This window comes from Rhinolophus ferrumequinum (genome assembly GCF_004115265.2).
Source record: "Rhinolophus ferrumequinum isolate MPI-CBG mRhiFer1 chromosome 13 unlocalized genomic scaffold, mRhiFer1_v1.p Super_scaffold_3, whole genome shotgun sequence".
NCBI lineage: Eukaryota > Metazoa > Chordata > Mammalia > Chiroptera > Rhinolophidae > Rhinolophus > Rhinolophus ferrumequinum.
The window spans coordinates 851,164-870,011 of record NW_022680356.1 but is presented as its reverse complement, the minus strand read 5'-3'; the positions used below and the strand labels follow the sequence as shown (position 1 = coordinate 870,011).

At 49.3% G+C, this 18,848-nt stretch overlaps 1 long non-coding RNA gene across 1 annotated transcript in view; it reads right to left on the bottom strand.

Moving 5' to 3' along the window:
- Positions 1–8,231: 8,231 nt before the first annotated feature.
- Positions 8,232–18,848, bottom strand: part of LOC117019317 (uncharacterized) — a 52,434-nt gene continuing 41,817 nt past the window's right edge. The window contains exon 2 of the long non-coding RNA XR_004422475.1: positions 8,232–8,548. This is a non-coding gene — a long non-coding RNA (uncharacterized LOC117019317). The remainder of the gene's footprint in view (positions 8,549–18,848) is intronic.

Here is an 18,848-nt window from a genome sequence, read left to right as displayed (position 1 = left end):
CCAGGTCTTCCTTGTTTGGGTTGGTTCCTTGTCACCGTTCTCCTTTATCACAAAACAGCCTTGCACAATCCGTTGGCAGGGTCTGTGTTTGCAAACATAGCTGGCTCTGTCCGCCACCTGCCTGGAGAAAGAAAGGTGGCACCTGGCAGCATGTGGCTCATGCTCTGCACCCAGGGCTTCGGATGCCTCCTTCCTTCCATCACAAGGTCTCAGAAGTGACAACGGATGGACGTATGAAGCAGAGGACCAGGGACCGTAGGGAATGGCCCGTCGCAGTTTCTATTAGAAAGACACATTGGAGTTAGGATTGCCTGTTTTTCTTGTCTCAGAGATCTTCCACAGAATGACTTTCCTCTCTCTATTATGTTGTAAGTTTTCCTAGTTTTGAACAGGTGTATTTACACATTTTAAAGGTTTTTTTTAATAAATTAAAATAAAGCAATTTTTTGGTGGCTAAGTGTCTCCTGATGCAGAGTTAAGATGCAGAATAATGAGGGTTTCAATCCCGCACAAGACTGACAATTAACTAATAAAAATTGTGGGTTTTTTCCTATTTGCTTAAAAGTCAGTTCTCAAAAAAACAATTCATTTACTCTTGGTACCCTGTTTACCGCAAGGTTAAAATTTCAGGGAAAGAGAGGCATCAAAATATTTACATTAAAGCAAATCAGTGTTCCTATACCATGTCTGGCTCTGCGGATTCTGGCCCCAGCCCTTGTCACACTTGTCACAAGTGGAGGAAGCGGGGCTCCAGCCGCTGGCCCTACACTCCTGCCCGCTCTCTCTCCCGCTACTATAATTCTCCCCCCCCCCCCCCCCCCGAGACTGCTGTCTCTGCTACCTCTGCTTTCTAGATCTTTTCTTCCTTTTGATATTTTATGGCTTAGGTCATTAGCGTGTTTTTACTGATGGCATGTTTCTACTACTTGATACGTTTATTTTTTTAAAAACCCTCAGTTTTTATGATGTAAGATGGTAATGCTGACAGCCACCGTTTGCGGATCTGTGCTCTGAGCCAGCTGTCATGCTCCGTGTCTTCACGTGTTTCTGCAAATGCCCCGTGGATGCATCATCTCCCGTGGATGGATTTGGACACAGAGGCTAGATGGACTGAACCACTTCCCAGGGACCCTGCAGACCAGAATGGTCTGGTCTGTCCAGTCTATTTCTCCAACCCCAGCTACGATCATGTCTTCTGAAATCCTTTCCTGGATCAAGGAACAGCCGATGGCCCTCAGCTGACTTGAGCAATGCTCTTTCTGAGGGGATAGCAGGTGAGGGCCAGGCAAGGGCGGAGCGGGCAGTGGGCAGGTGGCCTCCCTCACCTGGCCTGAGTGATTTGGCCACCTGTGCCGTCTGCTCAGGAGCAGCATTACTGGGGATGCTAGTAAGAGACACAGACACCGGACGTGAGACTTGCAGCGCCTCCACGGCAGTTGGCAGGGCACAAGGAAGGGGCTTCTGTTCGGATGATTGCGCCCTGGGCACATCCTTCCTGAGGCCCTACTGTGTGCCAGTCACCAGCTGAAAGACGTGGCCCAGTCCTGTTCTCAATGGCTTCAGGCAGGTGGCTTGGGGCCTGTGCCCGACTTCACCTCCACCACACCCACCCATGCCTCCCCCCGGGGGGCCCTCCTCCCCCGTGGTGCTATGTGGAGTTCTGCATGGGCCTGAAGAGCACATGCAACCCGCCCTGAGTACATGCACCTCTGTCCTCCCTCATACGCTCAGGAAACACCCCCCACACCCACTCCACACACCCACACATGTGCACACCACAGACACCCCCATGTCATGTAAAAAGAGAACAGACCCGTTATTTCAGAGAACCACACACCATACATGTACACCCACATATACATGCATATGCACAGAAATGCACACACACCAGACACACACACACACACACACACACACACACGACGCCCACAGGCAGTCATACACACCAGAAAGGTACGTACACACACATCCCAGACTCTCCCCACACCCCCCACACCCTCTCCACACACGCACACCAAACAGACATCCACACTCAGCCACACACAAGCACACTTACCACAGATATGCCCACTGAACACACACATTCACCTACACTCTACCACACACGTGCCATATCCACATCAAGGCACACACACGTGCCATAGGCCCCACACGCCCATCCACCCACACACCACACACACCACACACCGCGCACACTCACAATGCATACCACTCTGTTCACATGACCACACATGTGCACGCACACACGTGTACCCGCACACACGTGCACATGCGCATTCTCACCCCATTGCTGGCTCGGCCACTCTGAGGCCATCCTACCAGAACTGCGGGTAACCTGCCCAGGGCCTTTCTTCTTAGAGATGATGGGTGTGAAGGGCTTTGTGTCTGCGCGCAAATTCTTGGGGAAATAAAATAACAGATCTAATGCAACCTGTGACAGGGGACCATGGAATTTACTGTCCAAACCAGGATGTGTCTGAGAGCGAAAGGCACAGCTGAAAGTAATTAACAAACATTAATTTGGTTCCTAATAGAATAGGACCATCCTGGTAACCAGGCATGGTCCCCTCACTTGAAGGAACCAAGAACAGTCATTAGTGTCGAGTTCTGCTGCCTGCAGAGGTCCCAAAGATAAAATAACAGAGTAAGAATTAGTGTGGGCTCTGGCTAGACACTCATAAACTATAAACAGTCACCAACTGGGTTAGTCTATTTCCCTCATTTTTACTTTCCCTGCTCAGATGGCAGCAGCGCCCCTTCTGTGGGGTTTGCTAGCCCTTCCCCGCCCCATACCGCTCGCTGGTCCTCTGTCGGCCGAGTGGTGAAGGCTGGCCTGGGCCTTAGAGCTGTTCACTGCTCCCCACCCCCTGACTAGCGGCCCAGAATGACGACGGAACCCATTTTACCAACACCTCTTCCCCACTGACTAGAGGTGGGTATGTGTGGGGCTCTGGAGATAAAGGTGTGACCACAGAGCTCTGGCTCAGGGGCCCAGAGGGGCCAGCAGCTCCTGTCCTCTGCCTTTCTGACCCCCCTCTCCCCCCCACCCAATCGCACTGAGGAGCAGCAGGCAGTTTTCAGAGAACCAAGTCTGTCCTCAGCCCGGCCCTCTAGCGAGTCCCCTCAGGAGACTCTGGCGGGGGCAGGGCCAGCCTGGCTGCAGCATCCAGGCGGAAGAGGCCAGGGGGCCGCCACACCCACTGAAGCCAGAGGGGGCCCCAGGACAATGGTCATGTGACCTCCAGTTGCCTGCTGCTTTCAGCTGTGCTCTGGTGTCTTTCTTCCGAATGCCCTTACCACTCACAGCCCATTTTAAGGAAAAAAGCACTTGCTTTTGCACATTTATAACATACAAAGCACAGTATGGTGGAGGCTGGGGAGGCCCGAGCACCTGAGTTAAATCAGGAGGCACCATCACGTTCCTAGTTCCGTGAGCCTGGGCAGGCAAGACTCAGTTTTCTTCACAGAAATGAAAGGATGGTGACCCCACCCTTGTGCCTGCTGTGAGGACTTGAAATGATGTCATGACCCACCGAGCCCTGGGTGGCAGCAGGGGTTAGTTACTCTGAAGGCACTAAGCCACCTACTTGGGCAGCCACTGAGAACGCAGTACCCATACGCCTGGGGAGGAGGCAGGGGCACCGGGCAGAGGACGAGCCACGGGGACTCAGGGTGGCTTTTGAGTTCCTGCCAAGTCATGTAAAAAGAGAACAGACCCATTATTACAGAAGTGAGAGCGTCACGCGCAGGTCGACTTTCAAGCAGTAACCAACATCTCGGATTTGGAGATACTTGGGAGTCAAGGCCAGATATCCCCCAGGTTCACCCCCTTCCACCAGATCGAAGCCAAGGTGACCCCAAAGCACTCAGTATTAACAAGAAAGGTTTAAGCCTAGAAAGTTCAAGTAGAGCCATTCGTCCAAAGGCTTCAGCACCAATAAGCATGAAAGTCTGGCTGCCTTTGAAAACCGAGTCAGAGAAGCCTGCCTGGAGACTCCCGTGAGTGCAGCCAGGCCAGCTGTGTTGGTGCAGGGCATTTCTGGCCAGGTGCTCCCACAAGGCAAAGGGGACAATGCCCACTGAGTCCCATCTCCCCGGAGTCATGTATCTTACTGGCATCTCTGATGCAAAGGGGACACGTGGCCCCAGCAGCACTAGGAAAGAGCTACCTGAAGGCCACATGGGGGGCTTGCATGTGAGTCCATGGCCCGGGGACATCCAGGGAGCGCCCCCCACCCTGGAGAACACTTTTGCTGTGTGGATGTAACCTCGGAGCAGCTTGCAAACATCTTCCGGACCCTGGAGTGAGAGGGGGAGGGTCTGGAAGGCTGGGATCGAGCTCCGGCACCTCCATTTCCCAAGCCCTGGGCCCTGACAGCTATCGAAGCGCACACTGAGTCCGGCTTCCGGGCAAACCCAGAGGAGGTATCATACAGGCTCCCAGAGTTGGGGACGAAAGAGGTGGTCTCAGAGGCAACATGACTTCTCTGAGAGAAAGTCATTCCATGCTAACCTCATTTCCTGTTTTGACGAGCTTCACCAGAACAGTCGATTAGGGGAATGCCCCAGAAAGTGTGTCTTGCTTTCAGTAAGCATCTGAAAACCTCTCATTGTGTCCTTTGTACATAAGATACACAGATGGGCAGGGGTGGTTGTGAGCAGGAGTGTTCACCGTCGGCAGGACAGCTCCCCAAACAGGCCACGCCCTGGCGTCACGTCAGCCCTGCGGCCTCTGTGACATGGCCAGGCTGGCCAAGCCACCAGGCGGCCTCAGATGGACAGGCTGCTCAGCGTTTCCTCCCTGCTGGCAAGTCTGCTTTGAAATGATTCTCAGCAGTTCCACACTTAGAGAAGGCGGAGGACTTCAAGTTGTCAGTGTCTGTCTGGGGCTGGGGAGCACCAGTTATGTCATTTGAATGTTTCCATGAAGAGCCACAGAGCCCTGTCCCACGTTCTGTCCACTCGCCATGCTGAAAATAAGTTGGAGGAAGAGACACAGAAGGCGTGTTTATCCAATTTGCAAATCACACGAACCCTGAGGAGAAAGCAGCCTCAGAGAGTCACTTTAGAGAGCTGGAGGGACCATGGAGCGAGTGGGGACGCCCGTGCCTCTTTCAGCAACACGATCACTGCAGGAGGACACAGTCCAGACCCCTCAGTGCTCGTCAGGCAGCCACGTGCCCAAGCGTGAAGAGGAGACAAGACAGCGAGCGTTCCAGTGTTTTCACCTGTCCTTCTGAAGGCTTTCCACAACATGGAGCTATTAGGCTGGCGCTAAAAACCCCTTCTTCCCTGCTTAGTTATGGCCTGGTGGTGAGGGCGAAATAAGTCAGAGTGGGTGAAGTGCTTTGAAAAAGGGAAAGCTCTGAAATTCAAAATAGTATTATTTGTCGTAAGGTGCTTTCCCTCCAAAAAAAGAAAAAGAAAATCTGACAGTCTGTGAGCGATAAGCAGAGAATGATTCAGCTTGGGCTCTGCTTCTCCAGCTTTAACCCCAAAGTGGTTAAGCTTGCTGAGCGTCTCCTAAGCCTGGCCTCCCTTAGCTCCAAGCCCCTCCTCTGGCAACCTGCTTTTCCAGAAGTTCTTCCGGGAAGGCTGGCTTCCCAGTCTTAAATTCCAGGATCACTGTGGTTCAGTCATCATTCGGCAAGCCTCCTTTCCGGGGTTGGGTCTTCAAAGATGCACGCTGACTGCCCAGCCAGAGTGACCGCTGGACGCCCAGGGTCAGGACCTTAGAGTCACAGGCATGTCAAACTCTTTGCACCCTTCTGGGCAGCGTTGCCCAGGCACACGCCCTGGGTGGGGCACAAGCTGTGGCTCAGAGCGGACATGAAGGATGCAGGCACTGCCTCCAGTGCCTTTCAAGCTGGTGTGATTTCACTGGGGGCTCGCAGGCTCAGAGGCCCCCCCAGGCTGAGCTGCCCGTAAAACTTTCTATGATAACACACGTGCCTTGTGTTTGCACTGTCCACCATCGCAGTCACAGTCACATGTGCATGTTTACATTTAAGTTAATTACAAGTGAAAATTCAGTTCCTTGGTCACACCAGCCACATTTCCAACAGACACGCGGCTAGGGGCTAACGTGTCAGACAACACAGCCCTAGCCCACAGTTGTCAGCCTTGGATACACAATGGAATTACCTGGGGAGTTTTAAAAAACTGACATCTGGCCCCCATCCTAAATTCTGATGTAAGTGGTCCTGGAGGGTTTGGGCACTTGGATTTTAAAAAACTGAGTAATTTGGATGTCTGGCCAGGATTCAGAATCATTGCCCCAACTGTCTAGAAGTGTGTGGTCATTTCTCTCCTGATTTTATCCTTGTGAGTGTGTGACTTCCTTCTGCTCCAGGTTATAAATGCCCTAGTGGGTCAGTCTCTTGGAGGCTCAACAGTGCAGGGGAAGGGAAACATTCATCCCCACGAGATCCCCTTGTGCCAGGACACAGGTACATCCAAGGGGTCTGATTTAGGTCTGTGTGAGTGCCCCCAAGGGACATCCACAAACCCACCACTGGGCCTTGGCTCTGAGCGCTCTCAGGGGCTTTGTCCTGCTGTCCCCACACCCTCTGCGCTGCCTTCTCCTCTTCTAGAACCAGAAGTAGAACACTCAGAGAGGGGAGAATATACGGAATCTCCGGGCAGGGTGGGATCTGTGACACCACGTCATCTGGTCCCCTACTGTTCTGCTGAAAGAAGTAGCATCCAGAGAAGTCAGGTGGCTCACCAGGGACAAGAGCTGACAGAGGCCATGAGAGCCCACACGAGAACGTGTCCCTCCAGCACACGGTCACCTTTAATCTTCCAGAAATGCAAGCAAATAAAATTCGACCTCAGGACATTTAGGACCAAGTCAAAATTTGTCTGAGACGAGAGTCTGATTATTCAGGGAGCATGGAATTAGAACAGCCTTTTCTGCGGGGTGGGTCTGGGCAGAAAGCCTGGCTCCTCCCCTCAATGCTCGCCACCTCATCAGAGGTCAATGGAGGCAGTGTCCTCGGCCACCAAGCAGTTGGGCTGCCCAACACCAGCGTTGAGATGAGAAGGAATAAGATAGTAGGTGTGGTCCCCACAATCATTGAACAGAGTGCCAGGCGCTTATTCCAGTAGACAGAATAAGACCTGCCTTTATAAAGGTGACACTGAGCGCAGGCAGGTGGGAGGCAGACAGCTAACTAATAAATGAACGATCAGGGTAATTGCAGACAGTGGTAAGTTCCATAAAGAAAAGAAAATCGTCACAAGGTAGAGAGAAATGGGAGGGGCTCTCTCAGGACATGGTGGCCAGAGAGGGCCTTCGTGAGGGGACGTGTGGGCTGAGACTGGTGGTACGTACCAGGCCCCGCGCACAGGGGTTTGAGATTATCCTCACGGCATGTGGTAATTAACACCAAGAAGTGCAAACAGTATACACCGTCATTTAAAATTATTCTTGGATGCCTGCTAAGTGTAAAAGGGAAGATGAAAACGAGTACTGGGAGGAAACGCTAATGGCCTCTGGGCCAGGTCCCTAGGAGGGTGGAGCTGTCCTACTCAGGTTGGGAAGAGAGGGGGTCTCCACAGAAGGAAGACTTTGACATTTACCCCTTCTAAAGGCATATTTAGCTGCCAGTTCCAGGGCTCAGCCTTCATGGAGGTTCCAGGAAGTGAGGATACCCAAGTGAAACGGCAGGGCTGTCCATCCACGATGAACCCCACAGCACCCCTTCCCTCCATGAGCAAAGCCCCAGCAGTGCCGCTCACAAGAGGTGTTGGGGATGCCAAGCAAAACCGGTCCCATCCACTGCTTCCTCTCTGGAACCTGGCACACAGTAGGCCCCAAGGAAACCTGCGTGGGATGACAAAGTGAGTGGGTGACGGATGTGTGGAGGAAGAAGGGGAGGCAGCTGAGGAGACAGAGGTCTCCCGTCGAAAGCTCAAGGCTGCTGATAGTTTTGAGGACACCATTTTCAGGCCACGATCAGAGTGCACCCACTTTCAAATGTCTTGCAATGCTTTTCCCAAACACCAGTGTGCTATGCTGACTTGAGATAGGTCTTCTAGAGAAGGAAAAGAAAAGGCAGGGCAAAGAAGGCCGAGTAATAACAGACTCAAGTTCAACACAGTTCTCAGGATGTCATAATGATCTGTGTGTGGTTATGGAAGATTTCCCTGTGGTCCCATAGAAATTAATCTCAAACACTGGTGTCCTTTAAATTTGTGTTTAAATATGGCTAATAAGCAAACAATTCTTTTTTTTTCAGTTTTGCTTTTAATGAAGAAAAGGGATTAAGACACATGGAACCTGGCCAGATAAGTAGGAAACCGCCCATATGAGACCATGGACGTAATGCCACAGACGCATCACCAGCGAACACAGAAGCCTTTGACATCCAGGCCTGTCAGAGCTGGAACCAGGGCAGACCGGTCATCGGCACCCCTGCCATGGGCAACAGGCAGCCAGGAGAGGCGTCGGAGGGGGCTGAGTCCTGATTTTTTTTTTTTTTTTTGTCTGTGTCATTTTCGATCAAGTGTGTCATAGAGCTTCCTGTTTCATCTCCCAGTTATTCTGAAACACAAACATGCATGAAAAACACAGGTCACTGCCAACCGCATTGAGAGACAGTCACTCCAGTACAAGGAAACCGAAAAGGGAAAGACAGATTGTAAATGCCACAGTGAGCTGGCGGATCAAATTTATCAGCATCTATTCAAATAGTGATCGTCAACAAAAATTGAGGGTGGTGATGGGGGGAGGGGGTGGCATCCGCTTAAAAATAATTCAGAAGACACTGAAAAGGCAAATGTTCCCAGAAGCCCACTGACTGTTTACTGGGTCAGGGTCGACTCTGGGGTGACCCTGTGGCCCACCTGGAGTCACACTGGACTTTCAGGACAATCTTGTGTGTGCCTGGGTAATGCCCGGATCCTCCTCCCCAGGGTCCAAAGAGATTTGAAGGAGGTCACCAAGGAATTGCCATCCCATGAGGATGGTCCAGGTCGATGGCACCGACCCAAGTCCTGGCTCCTCTCCCCATCCTGGGAGAGACGTCCTCCCGGGTGCATGAAAGCATCATAGCAGACCAGCTTGTTCCAGGCAGCCCCAGTGAGGCAGGGGAAGGGAAAACAGAGGGGTCCTTGACCAAGCCAAGGCCTGAAGATGGCCCCAAGGACTGTGGCTCTGCTAAGTCTCACCTTGCCACTTGAGACCAGCATGGTTTGGCTCCCAAGAAGCACATTGTTTGCCGAAAGCTAATGTTCCCAAACAAGTGGAAGGGAACTTGCAAAGACACACAGAGGGAGGGAGACTGAAGAACAGATGGCATCTTTGTGGTTCTCCACAAGCCAGCTTTGCCCTTCAATCCCAGGGCAAGCACTGCTATGGGTGGAGGGTCAACCCCAATCTCCCCGCTGGGCCCCACCATGTTGTCCACACAGCCAGTCCTGATGCTGAGAGTAGGGGAGTCCTGGATACACACAACTTTCTTGGGGCCCACCCATGCCCTGCACACATGGCCTGCCCTGATGCAGCCCTGAGCTCCCCAGGAGAAACAGCTGCCTCCGTCCTCCCATCCCCTGACCGTCGTTGATGGCACAGAACTCCCTGTGACAGGGGAGAAAGTGCATGCTTTTGGAAGAGCTCATCCTTCCCCAAGCATGGTCCCACACAAAAGAGCCTGAGAGGTAGGAAGTAAGGAAAACCGTTTGTGTTAGTGTATTGTGTGTATCCCACACATCTGTGGGGCACAGTCCTCACACCCCAGGCTTCAGGGCGTGGGAACACTGCTGAGGACAACCTGTGGCCCTTCCGAGAGCACACTTCTCTTACCTGCATCACCCCACTGCCCTGGCACTGAGGGCCAATTGTGGCCGTCTGTGTTTATCTCTTCACACTTTGTATTATTTTTCCACAGTCTCTGCTGGAGGGCCTGTCCACAGGAGTTCGCCCATCCACGCCAACACCTGTAGCTGTTGTTTGTTCCCTCAAAGTCTTCGTTTGCTGGTGGCAATGAAATAGTAGGCTTTGTGAGAGGTGATGACCCTGTGGGATCCAACCTCCTGGGGAGGACTCTGCCTTGGTCAGTCTAGTGGGAAGCCAGCTTCCTGGAGCGTGCTCGCATTTTACAATCCCGGATGAGGGCCCAGGCTTTCACAGGCAGAGCCTGCTGGGTGGGCCAATTGAGAAAGGAACTAAGAAATGCTCTGTGTGGTGGCCGGATGGCTCAGTTGGTTAGAGCGTGAGCTCTGAACAACAGGATTGCCGGTTCGATTCCCATATGGGCTAGTGAGCTGCGCCCTCCACAACTAAATTGAAGACAACGAGCTGCTGCTGAGCTTCCTGAGGGACGGCTGGATGGCTCAGTTGGTTAGAGCGCGAGCTCTCAACAACAAGGTTGCCAGTTCAATTCCCGCATGGGATGGTGGGCTGTGCCCCCTGCCACTAAAGATTGAAAACAGCGACTGGACTTGGAGCTGAGCTGCACCCTCCACAACTAGATTGAAGGACAATGACTTGGAGCTGATGGGCCCTGGAGAAACATACTGTTCCCCAATATTCCCCAATAAAAACAAACAAACAAAATCCCCCATCCCTCATTAAAAAAAAAAGAAAAGAAAAAGAAATGCACTGTAGCTGGTAGCCGGCGTGGTTGGAAGGGGGAAGCCTGGTTCTGTTAGTTCCCCACCGAAATGGACAGGGTGCTGAAGAACTTGTACTGTTCTCTGTACCCCCACTTCTGAGTGGGGTGAGAAACATAGGGCAGCAGCCACGGCTTCAGCATGGGATTCCCAGCCATGTGGACGTGACCAAAATCAGAGTGAGAGGTGGTAGGGCCTTAAGGATCATCTCACAGGCATTCAGATGGAGGAAGCTGGCAACCTCCTGAGGTCACACTAGAAGGGACACCTTTCCTACCCGGTCCTAGATCCACGGCAAGGCCTGCGCTGGTCTGTCTGGGAGCTCTGGCACAGATGAGTCGGTCCCTCTGGACTCCATGTTGGTCTGGCTGTCCAGCGACCCCAAAGATAGCCAAGGTCCATCCAGGAACTTTAAAAGGCTTGTGCCTGCTTCACAGCCATCACACGTGTGGCTCCCCATATGCCCATGTGCACTGGGCGTGGGTGGGGACCACCAGCACCTCACACGTTGGGTCAGTCCTGGAGGAGCTTCTGTCCCACATTCTGCCTTAGTCTTTCTCCAGTGTGGCTGAGCTGTGCTGCTCCTACAAGTCTTTAGTATTCGAGGGACTTGAATATTCCAGTTAGGCCTCCCCACAGGTACACAACGTCACTGTCCCTCGTGTCTGAGGGATGGCCTCAGGGTCACACACATCCCACTGTGAATGTGGTCCCTCACCAGGGGCCTCCAGTGTAGCCCAGCAACCTTCTGGTACTCCCCGAGAGAGCTCCCAAATCATGCTCTCTGTACTCATGGCAAGCAGAGGAAAGAGACTGAGAAGAGGACAGAAACAGCAGCTCAGGCACCCACCCCCAGACTGATGGTTTCACAGGCAGGGCATTTGCCCAACTTGGTCCAAGCCTCTACTCCCCAGGCAGGGGGACAGGAAGACCACAAATGTCACTTGGCTGTGACACTCACGACGCTGCCCACACATCATGCTGAGAGGCCATACCAGATCCCCAGCCGCCCACGGGCAAGATATGCCCCGAGCCTGCTGGGCAGCGGGTTTTCCTCAGCACTCACAGAACGAGCCATCAGTACACATATCCCGACAGGCGTGACTCCCATTGGATCTGACTGTGTTGGAAGCCCACCTTTTGAGACTGCAAAGTGCCTTCCCAGGAGGTTGTAGTAAGCCAAGGTGCTCAGCTCTCAGGAGGGTTCCATTCTCACCACACAGAAAGTTGAAAGCCGGAGGGCACGCTCAGGAAATCCTCACTGTCTGTCACAAGCAATGGGGCATAAGTGACATTGGTCCCTTGTGTGAATGACGAGGATGTGTGCTGCTGGGGATGTCAGGCAGGAGAGAGGAGCCCATGCTGGAGGCCTCTGCCCGTTTTGAGAGCGGAAGCCACGTAAGGCCGTAACGCTGAGCAGACTCAGAAGCTTTTCTCGTGGGACCCCCAAAAAGCAGTTTTTGCAAAGTGCTCCACACACTGCAGACCTACTTGTGGTTCAGAAACAGTCCATGTCCCTCAGCCCCCAGGCAGCAGGGTGCGAACCGGTCTCTGGGCGGCCCCAGAGCTCACCCAGGTCCTCCCGCCAGACACCACTCCTGACGTGCGCTCCCAGCTGAGCACCCCACGACCTCCTCAGATCCCACTGTGGGGTCCATCGCTCCCACCCGAGGGTGGGGGGCATCCGGCCACGAGGGGTAAGCGGTGCCCTCTTCCAATCCAGCATCCTGACAGTGATGCTTGGCTACCTTCGGGGACAAGCATCCACTCACGGGTGACTCCAACCCCTTGACACCCTGAGGACCTTGGAAGCTTGCCCACCTTCTGGGACAGAAAGGTCTCTCCCTCTGTTGGTACCAAAAGTAGAAATAGAGATAAGGGTGGGCAACCCACAGGCTCCCCACGCTGGATTATTTCCTGGCCCAGCCACACCACCCCTCACCGTGGCCACTTTCTCTATCTATAACAAAAAACCCACTCTTCAAGAACTAAACTTCAAAAACATCTTAGCAGATCTGTAGTCGGGTTGGCATTGTGACAAGTAACCTTGCTGTCCAGTTCCTGAGAGATGCACAGGGTCCCCTGAAAGACTGGCTGTACAAGTCCAAAGCCGTGCTCGGACATGAAGGGACTCTCAGTGTTAGGGGACAATGCAGACAGCCAGCAGGCTTCGGAGGACTTTGAGGTACCCAACCACTGCCGGCCATGGCCCTAAGAGTGCCTCTCCGTGGGGCCTGTAGGCCAGCAGCAGTAACCTGAGTGCTTGCTGGCAGTGGGAACCCTCAGGCCCTGCCCAGACCTGCCCACTGGAAACTGTGGGCGGGGCCCAGGGACCTCTGTTTTCACAGGCCCCTGAGATTTAGACCCATGCCCAGAGTCACCAGTGGTGAGTGAGGCCAGCTCCTGGTGGTGCTCTTGGACACGGGGCCGTGGGCTCCGTCCCCCATGACAGTGAGGGACTGAAGGTTGCTGTCCACTGATGTTCTCAGTTTAGTGTCCACACTCTTCATGGACGGCTGTCTCCTGAGAACCCCTGTGGGGGAAGGGCAAGCCACCCAGAAGCCGTCCGAGACAGTCAGCCAGTTCGGTGACCTGAGGACTGTATGACCCTATTCCTCCCTTGTCTCCCTCTCCGGTGCTGCTTCTCTGCACGGCCTGGGCAGAGCACTGTGGGGCTCTCTGCCCACACCGTGGACCCTCCCTGCTCATCACGTCCTGTGTTAGACGCACTGCACACCCTGGGATCTCCCTGCCCCTGCTCCTAGCCCTCTTGACCCCAGGAGAATACTGGAGCCCTGAGGTTCACAGGCATGTCTCTCAAACGGGAGAACAGAAAATGTGTTCACCACCTTGACCTTGCTGACTCCACCTGGGAGGAGAGGGGAAAATGCTTCACCCTGACATCTGACCAGGCCCAGGTCGGGGCACCAGCAAAATGTTCACCATTGGACAGGTAAGAGGCAATGTACGGCCAGGTGAAAAAAAAAAAAAGCTAAAAAAAAATCGTTTGTTTATCATTTTAAAAAAACTAACCTCATACAGGAAGTACGAGAAGAAGAAGAAGAAAAACACACACAAACTCAGGCTACTACGACACTGAAAGTGGCAGAACTGGAAGTGCACACAATTATTACAGATAAATGTGTGTTCCTCAGAGTCCATTTCCACTTGGTGGGGCACTGAGCGAGGGTGGGGGCTTGCAAGTGATCTTGGTCCAACAAGAAAGGAGACCAAGGGTCCCCAGGCACAGCCTTGGCAGACACAGGACAGTGCACACGGCAGGGCCTTCCTACAGTTGCAGCTGTCCCTCCAGACGTGGAAAGAAGACAGCAAACGTGGAAACTGCCATCAGGGATCATCCCACGCTCCCGCCTCTCCTGCCCCACGGTCTGCTCTCCTGAGTGTTTCAGGGGTAGACAGGAGCTCTGAGACCGTGATCCTCTCCCCCAGCCCCTTTCAGAAATGCTGCCTGACCCTCGATCAGCCCGACAGACACCACATTCAGGCTGGTGACCGTGCAGCCCTTCAGGGCAACAAGCTCACACTGCTTTTGCTTTGAGGACACTGAAGTGAGGCCACCAAGGCAGGCAGGATTCAGGTGCACACCGCAGAGCCATGGTGCCCTCATTGGAATGCGGCTCAACTGGATTTTAAAAATAGGGGCAGGGGACTCACACTGTCCACCCAAGGATTAGAATGAGGGACACAGGAAGCCTAAAGACATTTCCTCTTCCCAGCACAAAACAGTAGGATGGCCAGAAAGGGCCATTCTCCCCCATAATACAAGTAAATCCACACACTGTAAAGTGTGCACACACTGAGAAGTAACCAAAGGATTTCAAGTCATACTGTCACTGTCAAAGAAAGCCAGGGTCTTAAAAGAGAGGGAGGGAGGGAGGGAAAAAGGGAGGGAAGAAGGGAGGGAGGGAGGGGGAGGGAGAGGGAGAGAGAGAGAGAGAAAGAGAGAGAAAAAAAGAAAGAAAAAAGAAAGAAAGAAAGAAAGAAAGAAAAAAAGAAAAACTGCACACCAAAATCTCAAAATAGAACCAAAACCTGCAAATCATACTCAGGAGTCTATTGTGAACCCATGTTGAACACCCTGTTGAAAGGTTAATAATTTTCCTACCGAAACTGAATGTGGGTTGTGAAAGAACATTAAAATGAAGAAAATTTCCCCGTGGCTGCTATTCTATTATCGCCAAAGCCATCAGGTTTCATTTTGAGTTATTTGTATTTATTTGTGAAAACAAAGATTAAATAAGTAAAAACATAAACCTCATCCCAATGATTGCTCCGGAGTGTCTGATATTAAGAGAGAGAGAAAACAAAAGAACTAAGACTATCTCACACACACTCAAGGCAAAAAAGTCAAAACAGCAGGGGGAACAAGACGCTGCTGTCTCCTGTCGTTTGAAAAAATGTATTGTCTTGTGTAAAACATTAATATTTGTTTACAGTCTGTGACTATAATTTGAAAGTCAGTGTTTCCTTTTAGTTGCTGAAATTTTTGTCAACTGTGTGCTCAGGTAGAGAAGTGTTTTTTTAAACTGCATACTATAATTTTTGTTTTCTACTTGCAAGAATGTAGTAGCAGCCTAATAATTCAATGTTGAAGACTTGAAAACAAAATGGAATTTAAGTGCTGCTTTAAAAGATCCAATTATGAGCTTTGAGACCTTCACGACCGGCCACAGCCCGGGTGGCATGGAGGGTGTAGGTGAGAAGCTGGGCTGTACCCAGATGGATCCCCCCTGCCGCTGAGCAGCATGCTTTCTGAACTTTTAGAAGAAACTCACTAGATGAAATGGTTAAATCAGAATCTAGGGGTGAGCAAAACCTTCTCTTCACGTACTTCCAGCACAACATAAACATCAGAATGAAAAAAAAATAACATGCAAAAAGAGCTTCAGTGGTCTCACATCACCGAACAAACTGTTTTTCTACCTATTTTGTGTTGCTGGCTTTTGTTATCAGCCCAATCGGCAAATTGTGGCCAATTTTGTCATGGTTTAAGCAGACATTTTGTTCCCAAAGTGCTTTCAACATTTTAGCTACCAAATATAGTTTATGAGAAATTGAACAAGCCACAATACAAACAGAAAAGGTACTTATTCTTACTAAATTAACCCCTTTTTAACGTCAAAATGACACACACACATAAAAGATTTTAAAAAAGAATTCTAGCAAGTTGAAATTCTGAAACAACCTAATCAGACTTTTCCTGGAAAAAAGAATAATTCATGATTAACCTACTGACTGTATTTTGAAACCAACTACAAGGCATTCCCCGATTCTGACACCTTGAAACTTGCTTTTAATGACACAAGATGGAATTTGTATTTTACATACACACACATCAAATATTGTTTGAACCCTGCAGAGCAAAATTCTAAAGGAGTCGACTGAATTATGCTAAGACAAGATGATCGGTTAAGCAGTTATTTACTACTGAAAATAAATGACACCCACGTAGTTCATCTTATATATTAATATTGAAACCAAATGACAGTCTTATACCGCAAATCATTTCATCAAAAAAATAATGAAACTAGTTTAAATAAAAACACAAGGTTTTATTTTATGAAACATTAAATATGAAGATCAAAATGATAGAAAGCTGGCAGGGCTTTTAAAATTTTGTTTCTGTTTAATTACAGCAACAAATTGAGAATGAAAAAAGAATGAAAAACTCCTTGCTAAAAATCTAAGAATTACTCCTTGGGAAAAAAAGCAGACTTTCAGACAGAAGACTGAAGAAAAGCCTCTGTCTGCAATCCCACTTCATATTTGGAGGCACATCAATATGTACAACACTTTTAGACTTTTAAAATACCAGCATGCCCACACACTATATCTCAGATTAAAACAGGAGAAAAATGACACATTGTGAAACCATTTTCTAAAGCTTCTTTTCCTGATAACACTCAGGCTCGTACAATCAAATTAATGTTTCTAAAAAGCCCAAACAACTCTCCATAAAGAGACAGAATTGTTCACAACAGCCTGCACACATTTCTAGATGTTTCAGGCAATACTTAGAGCATCAGTCCTTGCTATTTACACTTAGAAAAGTTAAGCTGTTTTTAATGTGTCTGTTAAAAAGAAATACTACTCAGGGCTCTGGCTACATGGAGGAACAATTTGAAAAACAGCAGATCAGCCCAGCATTTTCCTGATCTCAAACAATTTAAAAATTAGTTAGTTCTTCTCTCCTACATTCTTTGCACAAATATGTATTCTCACAATTTATTCATACTTAAAAATTCTTAAAGAAGCAAAGAAAGGAAACTCCACAGAGAATGAGAAGTCATTGCTTCTGAAAGTGGATTTCTTCATAAAACAGAGACCAGCAAAGAAACACTGAAAAGAACTAAAAACCAGTAACAAAATTCAAGGGCAGCACTGAGAATGTATATTGGTTGACAGGGGACTTAGCATGAGGAATTTTAAATCCTAGAGAAGATCAGGCACATTTGTGTCAGTGCCAAACATTCTTAGTTTGACACTGCTCTTGGTAAACTTGAACTGATGGCAGTATCAATGTGATATCACCTTCTGTCCCAGGGAATGTGTTCTGCTGCTTAACACCAGACCCAAAGCATGGGATTCAGAAGTTACTCTTGGTGTTTTTATGTGCCAAACCCTTTCTACATAATGCGACTATTCTGACACTTTAAATCAAGAACATACAAACCAAAAAACCTTGAATGAACACTATAGTTAAAGATGACAGGGCATAAGAAGACTCTGGTAATCACCTGAATTTGTCACTTAAAGACATTTTCTGTATGAGTGTCTTGCCCTGGCATACCTGCCCTGACCGCCGGCCAGCATAATCGAATGCTCACATTCAGAAGAAGCCTGAGCTTCACTCAAACTCGCCATTCTTTTAACCACACAGCTCCCCTTCCCCGACAGAAGACCTGGGAAGTGATGGTGATTTTAGTCATCTGGAAAGAGTGAAACATGACATGTTCTTCAAGCACTTTCTTCAGACCCGTTGTCATTCTAACTCTGTTTTACCACAACTAAAAAGGCCATGGTCACGGAACAAATTCAAGTTCACCCTCAGTCGTGTCTGTAACCCGGGAATTTCTTACGAGCAGAGTTGCACAGCACAAAAGCTTTCACTGAAGAAATATTCAAAGCATTAAAAAAAAAATTCCACTTTTTTTTTTGCAAGTATATAAATCAAAATGTGAACTTTTCCAAATTAAAAATTAATGGGTTTAGCACAATTACTTCACATGCAGCCAGCTAACTTGTTCTTCCTTGTTTTCACAAAATGCATTTATTAAGATATTAAAATAGCATTGTTATATTTAGGGGCACTCCTGAGTCTAAGTAAAATAGAGTTTTCCTCTCATTTACTAGATAGATCTTTTTACTCCAAGTCAGCCGTTCACGTATGAAATTATGACAACAATTTTATTACAGTAATCTGGTTTTGAGGGTTAGGGCAAGTCCAACTGTAAAATTAGAAAGACCAACCTTTTTTTTTTTTTAAGCAAGTAATAATTTCTAGAATCTAGAAATAACTACAACTGGAAAAAAAAAATAAGAAAGACAGACAATAAGAAAGAAAGACAGAGCAGCCCAGAAACTCAGAATTCTTGACCTGGAAACAAGGGTCTCTCACATTTCATTTTCTATTTTCCACAAAGAAGAAGCAAATAGCTTTCTAGTCTCACAGTGGAATATGTAACAAGTATAAGAAATTTGTAATATATTAAAAACTGATATATGTAAGTGAACACAAAGACATGAATTGCATTTCTTGTTCATATGAACCCAGCTCACTGTGTTGGAGATAGGATGAGTTGACGAAGACAGAGCAGATACTGGACTTATCATTTGGGTTATAAACTCAGGTTAGAGCTAAATAATTCTCCTCTGATGGTGTCTGTTGGCACAATTAAAAAACACTGTGGATGTCCCTGGACCGTGAAGAGTGTAGTGTATTTCTGAGCCTAAAACCTTTCATTGATGTTGGCTTGTAAGCTGTTTAATTAGCTGTAGAATGCCAATCTCTTTATCAAAGCCAGCTGAAAACAAAACTGAGAGAGACAGCTTGTGGTTTCACAAAAATGTATTTACATGAAGTATATTTTAAAGGGAGTTCGATCATTAGGTACGATGTCATCTGTGATGTGCGGGTGGATTTGACATTTAAAGATGTCAGAGGTTGTCAGATTTATCTCCAGTCTATACTTAGTTTAGAAGTAACCACT